Raw genomic sequence first — 12,618 nt, forward strand, 5'->3', positions numbered from 1 at the left:
TCACATTCTGGGCAGGACAGAGCAGGACAGCATGAGAGTTCATCAACCTACTCAGAATGGCTCCCAATTTAAAACTTATGAATTATTTCTAGAATTTTCCATTTAATTTTTTCAGACAATGGTTGATCTTGGGTAACTGACACTGCAGAAAGCAAAACCACGGATGAGGATGGGGACTACTAAATACAAAGTCTCTCAGAACTTAACAATAAAAAAAACCCAACATAAAAATGGATAGAACATCTGAACAGACACTTCACCACAGAAGATATATGGATGGGAAACAAACACAGGAAAAGGAGCTCAACATAATGTGTCATTAGGAATTGCAAATTAAAGCAGTGAGATATTGCCAAAAACCTATTAGAATGGCTGAAATTCAAAACACTGACAACATCAAATGCTGACAAAGATGTGGAGCAAAAGAAACTCTCATTCATTGCTGGTGAGAATGCAAAATGATACAGCCACATAGGAAAACAGTTTGGCAGTTTCTTACAAAGCTAAATATGTGCTTACTATATGTTCTAGCAATCAGGCTTCTAGGTATAACACAAATGAGTTGAAAACTACATCCACACAAAAACCTGAACATAAATGTTCCCAGCATCTTTATTCATAATTGCCTCCAAACTGGAAGCAACCAATATGTCCTGTGGTACATTTAGACAATGGAATATTGTTCAGTGATAAAAAGAAATGAGCCATCAAGCCACGAAGAGACACGCAGGAATGTTAAATGCATATTGCTAAGTAAAGAGGCCAGTCTGAAGAGCTTATGTACTGTATGATCCCAATTATATGACATTCTGGAAAAGGCAAAATTATGGAAACAGTGAAAAGAGCAGTGGTTGCTAGGGGTTTAGGAAGAGGGAGGGAGGAATACGTGGAGCATAGGGTATTTTTAAAGTGGTAAAGTGGTTCTGTATGATTCAGAAATGGTAGAAACATGGCATTATGCATGTATTAATGTAGTAAATTTGAGGATTTCAGGGCTGATCAAGGAAAAAGGTATGACCACGAGGTGGTGGTAGCACACAAGAAGCCTTTATTTGAGCAGCACTTTGACAGGATTTCGCAGGTGACAATCCCCACAGTATGAGACCATTTGGAGGCACAGGGAACACCATGCAGAAGGGGAGGAGGGCAAGGGAACTCCCAGGGAGGAGATGGGTTGGAGAGAGGGCTTATGTGTCTAGTAATGTCACATCACAGAACAGTGAAGAGTTGAGGGCTCTGCAGGGCAGCAGTGGCTTGGGGTCTCTGTAGCTACAGAGTTTATCTTACCTATGGCTAGCAGATGTTGGGTGCAGTTTCACAGGACACACAAAGCAGACAGGCATTACATAGCTAAAAGTATGCTTATCAGGGATATATCTAAAACAATTGGATGTGTAAAAATTTGAGTTTGGCACTGGCAGGCTTTTGAGCTAATGGGTCTCAGCCTGACTTAAAGAAATAAGTAACACAGGGCCAATATACAGAGGCTACTTGTGCTCATTTATATAACAATTTGTTTAAACCCAGAGAACTTTACAACACAAAGAGTGAACACTAATGTAAACTTTATTCAATAATAACCTATCAATATTTGTTCATCAGTTGTAATAAACATACCACACTATGGAAGATGTTAGTAGTAGGGGAAACTTTGGAGTGGCGGGGTGAGGAAGGGAGAATGGGGTTGGTTATATGGAAACTCTATGTACTTTCTGCACATTCTTTCTGTAACTCTAAAACTGGTCTAGAAAATAAAGTAGTAAAATTTAAAAAGTCAATGAGGATAAAAAGGAGGAAAAAATAAAGTGGGACTTGGGAAATTTCATAATTTACAAAATAAAATAAAAAGTCAAAAAAACCCCTCTGGATGTTCAAAATATAATTAATATGTCAACAGACTGAATTATAAACTAGTCAGAAACATGTGGAATAGGTATAAGAGATAAAAATTCCTAAAAATTTAAGAGTTCTTAAAAAGCAATGAGGGAGGGACTTGTCTGGCAGTCCAGTGGTTAAGACTCTGCACTTCAAATGCAGGAGCCGTGGATTCAATCCCTGGTCAGGGAACAAAGATACCATGTGCTGCATGGTGTGGCCAAAAAAAATTAAAAAATAAAAGGTGATTCTTTCATAATTTAAAAAAAAAAACAATGAGGGAAAAACCAACAATGCAAAGGAGACATGGAGTAAAGACCTACACAGGCAGTTCAGAGAAAAGAAATAAAAAATTTCTCTGAAAGATACTCAGTCCTGTTAATAAAAAGGGTAAAATACAATCACTATGAAAATTTACTTTTCATCTGTAAGTTTGGAAAAGATAAAAAACTCTGATACCTGTAATATCTGAGATAGTGATACCATCTGTTGGTGGAAATGTAGACTAGTAACTATTTCAGAATGATATTTTCAATATATAATAAAATGGTACATAGTCTTTGAGCAGCAGTTCTACTCACTGGAATGTTTCCTACCTATGTACTCACAAGCATGCTCAAAACATGTGGACAAGGATTGGTGGCAGCATTATTTTACTAGCCAAAGGCTGGATAGCACCTAAATGTGCATCACTAAGAGTTCGTCATTTAATAAGCAGCTTTTGTTAGAAACATTAAAATCTTATATTCCATTTGTTGTCTCAGGCTTTCTTTTACCTATCTCTAAATACGTTATCTTTATTTCTTCTCTGCATAGATCCCTTGACAAATGTGAATTTTCATCACCTGTCAAGCTTCCACTAGCCCATCCCATCCTTCCTCGTCTGACACCTTACTTCACTGATAACTCACATGGATTCCAGTATGGATCTGCAGCTTAGACCACTTCCTCACAGTATAAGTGGTACGTAAATCATGTCTCCTAAATATGAATATTGGTTCTCAAGGGCAAGTATTAGGTCTTCTTTATTTGTTTCTTCTCCCTGGAACCTAACACAAATCTGGGTACATGATAAAGAAGACTTGCTGATTAGAGATAATTAATTTTTCCTAACAATTAACTGGATCTGATACCACAATGAGGTATCACCTCACATCGGTCAGGATGACCATCATCAAAAAATCTACAAACAGGGCTTTCCTGGTGGCGCAGTAGTTGAGAGTCCGCCTGCCGATGCAGGGGACACGGGTTCGTGCCCCGGTCCGGGAAGATCCCACATGCCGCGGAGCGGCTGGGCCCGTGAGCCATGGCCGCTGAGCTTGCGCATCCAGAGCCTGTGCTCCGCAACAGGAGAGGCCACAACAGTGAGAGGCCCGCAAAAAAAAAAAAAAAAAAAAAAAAAAAAAAAGATTTCACCTCAGAGTCACTGAAATAGCTAAAATGAAAACACTGACAACACGATATGTTGCCAAGGATGTGATAACTGGAACTCTCATACACGGCTGTTGTGTCTAAGATTTGCAGTTTCTTATAAAGTATACATCTACCCAATGGCCCCAAAATTCTACTCTCAGGCATTAATCGAAGAGAAATGAAAACATATCCACAAATCTCTTTGTATAAGAATGTTCATAGTGGGCTTCCTTGGTGGTGCAGTGGTTGAGAGTCCGCCTGCCAATGCACGGGACATGGGTTCGTGCCCCGGTCAGGGAAGATCCCACATGCCACAGAGCGGCTGGGCCCGTGAGCCATGGCCACTGGGCCTGCGCGTCCAGAGCCTGTGCTCCGCAACGGGAGAGGCCACAACAGTGAGAGGCCCGCAAAAAAAAAAAAAAAAAAGAATGTTCATAGTTGTATGGTCAGGCCACTCGATGGCTGTGCTCTTGCTCTCTGTACATCCCTTGCTCCATCAGGTCCTGCCTCACCTACACGCTGCTCACATGACTGAATTTCTTACATACTTGCCCAGGCCCCAGCTAATGATTGTTCTAGCTTTAGATAAGAACTCTCCACTATGCTTATCAAAGGGGTGGTTAGGGGCATGCCCCTCTGCTGGTTTCCCTGGTAACCAATGAGCCCACCTGATATCAATTCCTCCTATAACTGGTAATCTCCCCCTGCCCCCCGGGAGTAAAGACTGCCACCATGTCCTGCCCTGCCATCCATAGCACATGGTGGGGTGTGGCTCCAGGACCTTGCTTCAGACGTGTAAGCTCCCCCATCCATTAAACCACTGATGTGTCTGTTGCTGACTCCAGGCTCTTTCTTCAGTCTTGAAGCTGGGCAAGTACAGACCTTGCAGGCCTGCAGAACGCAAACCAACAGTAATCTTATTCGTAATAGACAAAAACTAGGAATAGTCCAGGTGCCCATCAACAAGCAAATGTGGTGTATTCTGACAATGGAATACTACTCAGCAGCAACAAAGAAAAACTAATGATACTTGCAGCAATGTGGGTGAATGTCAAAATATTATGCTGAATAAAAGAGGCAAGACACCAGAAAATATGTACAGTATGATTCCATGTGTATGAACTTCTAGAACAGGCAAAGCTGATCTATGTTGCAAAATGGTAGAGTGGTAGTCACTGGAGGAGTGAGGGGTTGCCTAGAAGGGGTAAGAGAACTCTCTAGGATAATGGAAATGTGTTATAGGACACAAGTAACAGGCATATGCATTTTTCAAAATTCATTGAACTGCACATTTTTTTGTCTACTTGTTTCACTGTAGTATTAAATTATACCTTGATTATAAACACGGGAATGATTCTACTGACTACCCCCATTTTTCAGGGGTGGGGAAAGATAAATTAGTTGATAATCAGTTGGCTCAGAATAGGAATTTTTCCACTTCCCACTAGTTTTTTCTTTCCCTTGGGGATGTTTACCTGTCTCTATGTTACATTAGAATTTCCTTGACAATTACCAGAGCCCATTCCTGAGGTATGAGTGGGAAAGATACAAAGGATAAAGGCGAAAATATTGACTAGGGGAAAGCTTAGAGAATTTTGTTTTTGAACATTGGCCAGAAGCAATAGTAAAACACGATATGTTGTTCGCGTATGAAAAGATTCTCAATAAAGAAAATCCCAAGGAACTGCAAAAATAAAACAGAACAAAAAACTCATGGAACTGATAAGCAGTTATAGCAAGGTTGTAGGATACATGGTTAATATACAGAAATCAATTGCTTTTGATTCTATCTTTGCAATTTCCTGTGAATATGTAATTATTTAAAAATTAAAATTCTTAAGTGGAAAAATTTATCTACTCTCATAAACTACAAATATCTGTAACCTTGCCTACTTTTGATAAATTAAAAGCTGATAATTCATTGAATGACATCAAGAATTGCTGCTCCACCCTATGAGATTTATTGATGGGATGTAAGCCAAGAAATCCACAAAGATATCTGAAAATTAAGATAATTTATTTTAAAATTAACTTATACCGAAACACACACATCTGCAGCCCCACCTCTCAAAGAAAATTACTAGTAATGTAAGTAGCTTTTGGCAGGAAAGAGCTTTTTGCAAGAAAGAGCTCCCTACGGGAGGCCTTTGTCTTGTCACTAACCTTAAAACAGGCACCCCCATCTCCAGCCCTAGCACATCTTTCACATCTTTTGATCACACAATACCTTGTCTAATCTGTTGGTTCTTTCTGTAGATCAAAGAAGTAGAAATGAAGAATAAGTAATTAACAGATGACCAGATCTCTTCCCTAGCTTCCCATTCAGTAACCTGGTAAACAAACTGTATGAACAAGACAGCATCTAAAGAAAAAGTACAATATATCAACAAACCTGCACACAGTGGGGGATGAAGACTATACTGACCCCCTATCTCAATAATGAACTGAGATTACTTCCCTTTTTCCCTTTAAAAACTTTCATGGGCGAGCAGGATCTTCGGGGGTGGTTTTGGGGGACACTGAGTCCACCATCTCCCCAGATTGCTGGCATTCTGATTAAAAGCAACTTTCCTTTCTACCAACAACTACTTCTTGGGTATTGATGTTCCAGCAGCAAGGAGCCAGTCCTGATTCGGTATCTGAAACATTTTGGTATATTTTCATCCAGTATTGCATGTGTGCTAAAAAATGAGTGCTTACAAACTTTAGCATGCATGAGAATCACCTAGAGAATTTGTTAAAACACAAACCACCGGGCTCCACCCACAGAGTTTCTGATTCAGTAGATCTAGGTAGAGTCCAAGAATCTGTATTTCTGAGAAGTTCCCAGGTAACGTTGATACTATTGATATAGAGACTACACCTTTAGAATAAGTGATAAACACCATAATTATATTCTCCTAAATAAAACTAAACTAAGTGAGAAATAAAAGATTAAGGCAGATTGTGCATTAAAATGTCATCTTTATAAATCATTGGTATAAAATAAAGTTAGCATATGTGAATGGGTGGGTGGACAACCTAATGATGAATTCCAGTATTGGGCTGATTTATCTGCCCAATTACAGGCAGTGATAGCCTGGTCCCATTGAGACTGAGACTTAACTGCTAAACTTGCTTCATGGCTGAAAGCAATTGAGAACACATGTTTCCTGGGGTTTGCCTATTCCTTAGATAGATGGGAAGAAGTTTCAGGAAGACACATCTCAGTTCCTGATCCCAAATTTATACCACGGAAGCATGGTGAGTAGTAAGTGAGGAGGTAGAGAGAGGCCACGGGAATTACTCTAGTAACAGAAAAAGCTGCTTTCACAAGGAAGTAAACGTCAGCTGTTGGGAGAATCACAGCCCTTACAACCACCCCTGCCATCCCTCCTGCCCTCCCCCATTACTGTTAAACACTTAAGTCTTTCCAGGCCCATTGTTGTCAATAAGTTATAAGGATATCCACGTACATCAACTGGTATATCTGCGTCTCTGGTTATTTGGCTAGGAATAATTCCTAGAAGTGTGAAATTACTGGACTAGTAATTTAAGGCTTTTCATACATATTGTCCAGTTGTCTTCCAGAAAGGATGCAGAGATTTACACTTCCGCCACCACTACTCATGGCACAGTACTGCAGTGTAAGCAAGAAATAAACCTCTGTGTGTCAAACCAGTGAGACGAGAGTGGTGTTCAGTGTTTTAGAAACATTATTTTGATGTATACTCACTGCTGCCCAGTGAAATGGGAACTATTATTAACACCACTTTACAGTGGCAAAAACAGGTTTTCAAACAGGATTGTTTGAAATCACACAGCTGGTAAGTAGCTGAGCGGACACTCAAATTTAGTTTCCTCTGGCTCCATTCATCCTGCTTTGGATCACAATTGGGTTGAAAAGAGATTTACAGAGATTACATCATGGCTTGAAGTCACGTGAGGTATAAGAGGCATAGGTTATATGAGAATCCTGCTGGTGAAGAGTCCCAGCTCCTTTAGGGCTCTATGTATTTATCCACTTATCATCTACTCATTAAGATTAAATTCCTGGGACCCAGGGTAGCCTGGCAGGGGAGAACATAGTCACTGGCAAAGTAGATGGCTCCTTAGGACAGCCTGGAAAAAGTCCTCCCTCCCCCTTTGCATGACACTCCAAAAGCCTTCCCACCTCCCCCACCTACTCCTTGGCCCTTTGCCAATGCCTAAGCCTTCCCAGCCATGATTCAAGGTTTCCCTCCCACCCCACCCTGAGAAATTAAAAGGGAATGGAAGATCAATATGACATACTTTCCTAGAAGCGAAATCTGATAGCATGAAAGTCTTTCACTCTAGAAAGTTCAGTCATTCTTTCAATAACTAGTTATTGACTATGTGACTGGCATTATGCTAGGGATAATACGATGAGCAGAATCAGGCCAACCCCTCCTTTGTGTAGTTTATGGGAAGAATATGAATCTATGAGAGCACAAAGCAAGGGGTGTGTCCAGGAAAGTTCACTGGACAAAAGCAGCAGCATGTGCAAAGGCCCCACAGTGGAAGGCCATAGCATGTTGCCAGGAAACAAGACTACAGTGAGTGGAGAGTGAAAAGGAGGGAGCTTTGGGGCAAATGAAGCTGCAGGGTAAACCACATAGGCACCAGTGAACTGTGCTGACATTCCTGGAAAAACACTGGTAGGTTCTAAGCAGAGAGTAGGTTGCATGACATGCTCAGAGTTACATTTGAAAAGGTCTTTCTGGCTTTAGTGTGGAGAACAGATTGGAGGAGGGAGGAAAGGCCAGGTCAGTGGAACTGCAAGCACTTAAAAGTCACTTAAAAACACTCCCTCTGGCCTGCGCCAGGACACACCCTTTGGCAGGACATAGCTGAGGTGAGGACTTGACCTCACACTCAAGCAGCTCTAGGTCTTTCCCTCTGTCCACGTGTGTCTTTGGCCCATCTGCTGCTGCTTTGGGGAGACACCCCTTGGGACTGAGCCTGGTAAATAAACCCGGGCTTTCATAATCGTCTGTTCATTTCTCTAAGCAGCGATCTGCCTTTAGGGGGAAAATAGTACAGGACAATCACCTCCCCCCCCCACACCCCCATCACATTTTATTTTTTTAACTTAAAAATCCTAAACCAGTTTTTAAAGAAACATTCTATATTTCCAGCAGAAAAGCCAGGCTACCACTGGGTTTATTCACAGCCAGGACTCCACTTCACACCATAAGTCACTATAGATTTTGTAGTCCCCATTTAAGTAGCAAGTGTAAAAGTGATTCTATCGGCTCTGATGTGGGGAATGTATGACCAGTGAGAACAGTGGTTTATTCACTATAAAATCCCTACAGCAAGCACTAAAAAAGTTTGACTGAGTGCTTCCCTGGTGGCGCAGTGGTTGAGAGTCCGTCTGCTGATGCAGGGGACACGGGTTCGTGCCCCGGTCCGGGAAGATCCCATATACTGCAGAGCGGCTGGGCCCGTGAGCCATGGCTGCTGAGCCTGCGCGTCCGGAGCTTGTACTCCGCAACGGGAGAGGCCACAACAGTGAGAGGCCCGCATACCGCAAAAAAAAAAAAGTTTGACTGAGACTGACATTACCAAATCAAACATTCCTTTCCTTCTCAACTTGGTTTTCCTGAGGCTAAATGCTACACTTTATAGCTCTCATAATTAAATACAATCTTGATAGGGTCAAATCAATTACAGAAGACAATAACTTCTTGGCTTTTGATTCTCTGAAAAACAATTTAGTTCTCTTTACCAAATAGGATAACCCTTTAGCCAATGTCTTTATTTAGATCATGCAGTACATTTGTTAGGAACATGGCCAAGAATAGAGCTGAACGGTTAAGTCGCTAGAGACCTGCCTCTAGGTTTTCATAGTAGCGTCAACTATCACAAGTCCACCAAACATACCATCGTGTCTCCAAGAGATTATGGAAAATGTCTTTTTGAAATCCCAACATGAAAAACTTTGTCTGCTGACTCCACCACATATTTGATGTCAAAGAACTTGATTGTTCCATCAATAGATTCTCTTACATCTGTTGAAAATACAGGCAAAAGAGTGAGTCTAACACGACTTGAACCTCATGGTTCCCGTCATTCCCCGTGTCTCTCTCCCAGTATCCACAGTTCATCTTTAAGAAGCTGGGAGTCTCCTTTGATGTTTAAGTGTACAAGGGTGTATGCTTGCACTCCATGTATTTACTCACCTCAAAGGGAGACACCCTCTCCCCCGCCCCTGCTGCCCTCCACCCTGGGCTCCACATCCCTCCAGCCCTGTTGGGGGCTCTCTAGTCTCCCTCCCAGACCAGTGGTTTTAGATGATGTTGTTCCATGGACAACACCCTCTCAATTACCTCATACGCACAGACTCCTCTAGTCAGGGACCAATCTCCTCTTCTTGGACTCAGCCAAACCTGTTACAAAGGAGAGGCCAAGCCCAAATTTTGGTTAATTACAATGTTAATGAGCAGAAAAAGCCCCCAAGGTTTCTTGCCTCACTGATTAATGCTATCCTTTTGCTTGGACTCTGTCTTCTCTCCTTTTCTACTAAAACCCTATTTATTCTTCCTGCTATAGCTGAAACCCAAACTCCTTTAGAAAGCTTGAATAGTATCCTCACTCGATGTGATGTAGTCCTCTTTTAGGTTCCTCATAAGCATTATACAAAGATTTTAGAGTAAGACATCCATCTAGGTTGACATCTAAATTGTCATAAATAAACCATTTGGTCACTCTGCACCTTGGTTTCCTCACCTGCAAAATCTCATAGGGATGCCCTGAGACCTACATCACACTATAATGTGTTTTGCCCCTGGTTAGGCTCTCAAAAGTGGAAGCAACCATCAGTATGATTTATATCTCTTACTGTAGTAATTAGGCTTGCTTATATTATAGTGTTTATGAATTCATCCTTGCTTCCTCGCCCACTTCCCACCACTCCTCCACTGTGAGCTCCTTGGGAGACAATTTCACTAATTAATCTTAGCTCAGCCTCAGAAAGAGGCTGGGATGGAGAGTGTTCATTCACTCCTAGATAAACTGAAGTTGTCTGGAATTCTGTGCTGTCCAATCCAGAACCCTCTACCTATATGTAGCTAAATATTTATATTCAAATTAATTAACATTAAATTAAGTTAAATTTTTTTTGTGTGTGTGGTATGCTTGCCTCTCAGTGTTGTGGACTCTCCTGTTGTGGAGCACAGGCTCCAGGCATGCAGGCTCAGCAGCCATGGCTCATGGGCCCAGCCGCTCCGTGGCATGTGGGATCTTCCCGGACTGGGGCACGAACCCGTGTCCCCAGCATCGGCAGGTGTACTCTCAACCACTGCGTCACCAGGGAAGCCCCTTAGTTAAAGTTTTTGTTCCTCAGTTGTACTAGTCACATTTCAAGTGTTCAATAGCCCTATGTGGTAAATAGCTACCATTTTGGACAGCACAGGTTTGGAATATTTCCATCATAGCTGAAAGTTCTATTGGAACACACTAGTCTAAATGCTAAATACAGAGACATATTGTCAAACAACAGCTCAGATTTCCAGCTGCCCACACAATCCCCACCGATGCTAAACACTGCAGGCAGATGGGGTCGCACATAAGATAGTGTATGAAGTGCACCAAAGGCTTTACTCCTCATCACTAAAGGTAAACTGCAGTGGAAGATGCTGAAATCTGCTCTATTGCCCCAGCTTGTGTCCAACTCTTGATATTGCACATTCAAAGTAAGTGATTCATAGTGATAAACGCCTATGTTAAGAAAAAAAGATCTCAAATAAAGAATCTAATGTTATACCTCAAGTAACTAGAAAAAGAAGAACAAAATAAGCCCAAAGTTATTATAAGGAAGGAAATAACAAAGATTAGAGCAGAAATAAATGAAATAGAGACTAGAAATGCAATAGAAAAATCAACAAAACTGAGAGTTGGCTTTTTGAAAAGATAACAGAATTGACAAATCTTTAGCTAGGATACCTAAGAAAAAGGGAGAGAAGACTCAAATAAATAACATCATAAGTGAAAGAGGAAATATTACAACAGATACTTCACTGGTGAATTCTACCAAATATTTAAAGAAGAATTACTACCAATCCTTCTCAAACTCTTCCCAAAAATCAAAGAGAAAGGGACACTTCCAGACTCATTTTTCAAAGCTTGTTTACTCTAATACCAGAGCCAGATGAGGTCACTACAATAACAGAATATTACAGGCTGATATCCCTGATGAACATAAATGCAAAAATCCTCAACAAAATACTAGCAAACCAAATTCAAAAGCACATTAAAAGGATCATACACCACGATCAAGTGGGATTTATCCCTGGGATGCAAGGATGATCCAATATATGCAAATTAATAAAAGTGATCCATCACATTAACAAAATAAAGGATAAAAATTATATGATTATCTCAATAGGTGCAGGAAAAGCATTTGACTAAATTCAACACCCTTTCATGATAAAAGAAAACCTCTTGGGCTTCCCTGGTGGCACAGTGGTTGAGAGTCTGCCTGCTGATGCAGGGGACATGGGTTCGTGCCCTGGTCCAGGAAGATCCCACATGCCGCGGAGTGGCTAGGCCCATGAGCATGGCCGCTGAGCCTGCACGTCCGGAGCCTGTGCTCCACAACAGGAGAGGCCACAACAGTGAGAGGCCTACGTGCTGTAAAAATAAAAAAATAATAATAAATAAATTTTAAAAAACCTCTCAACAAATCAAGTCTAGATAAAAATGTACCTCAACATACTTTTGTGATAAAAATTCTCAACAAGTTAGATATAAATGAAATGCAACTCAAAAAATCAGGTAAAGATGGAATGTATTGTACCTTAACGTAATAAAGACCTTGAACTTAGCCCACAGCTAACAGAAGTATTCAACAGTGAAAAGCTCAAAGCTTTTCCTCTAAGATTAGGAACAAGACAGGGATGTCCACTGTCACCACTTCTACTCAACATAGTACTGGAGTCCTAGCCAGAGCAACTAGACAGGAAAAAGAAAAGACATCCAAATCAGAAAGGAAGAAGTAAAATGCCTCTGTTTGCAGATAACATGATCTTATATATGGAAAACCCTAAAGACGCCACCAAAAAATTGTTAGAATAATAGATGCATTTTGTAGAGTTTCAGGTTACAAAGTCAACATACAAAAATCCGTTGTATTTCTCTACACTAAAAACGAACTATCTGAAAAAATTAATTAAGAAAAAATCCCATTTATAATAGTGTCAAAAAGAATAAAATACTTAGGAATAAACTTAACCAAGGATGTGAAAGATCTATACACTGGAAACTATAAAACGTTGACAGAAGAAATTGAAGAAGACACAAATGGGAAAATATGCCCTGTTAATAGAT

This window comes from Mesoplodon densirostris, chromosome 2 (assembly GCF_025265405.1).
Source record: "Mesoplodon densirostris isolate mMesDen1 chromosome 2, mMesDen1 primary haplotype, whole genome shotgun sequence".
In the NCBI taxonomy this organism is placed as follows: Eukaryota; Metazoa; Chordata; class Mammalia; order Artiodactyla; family Ziphiidae; genus Mesoplodon; species Mesoplodon densirostris.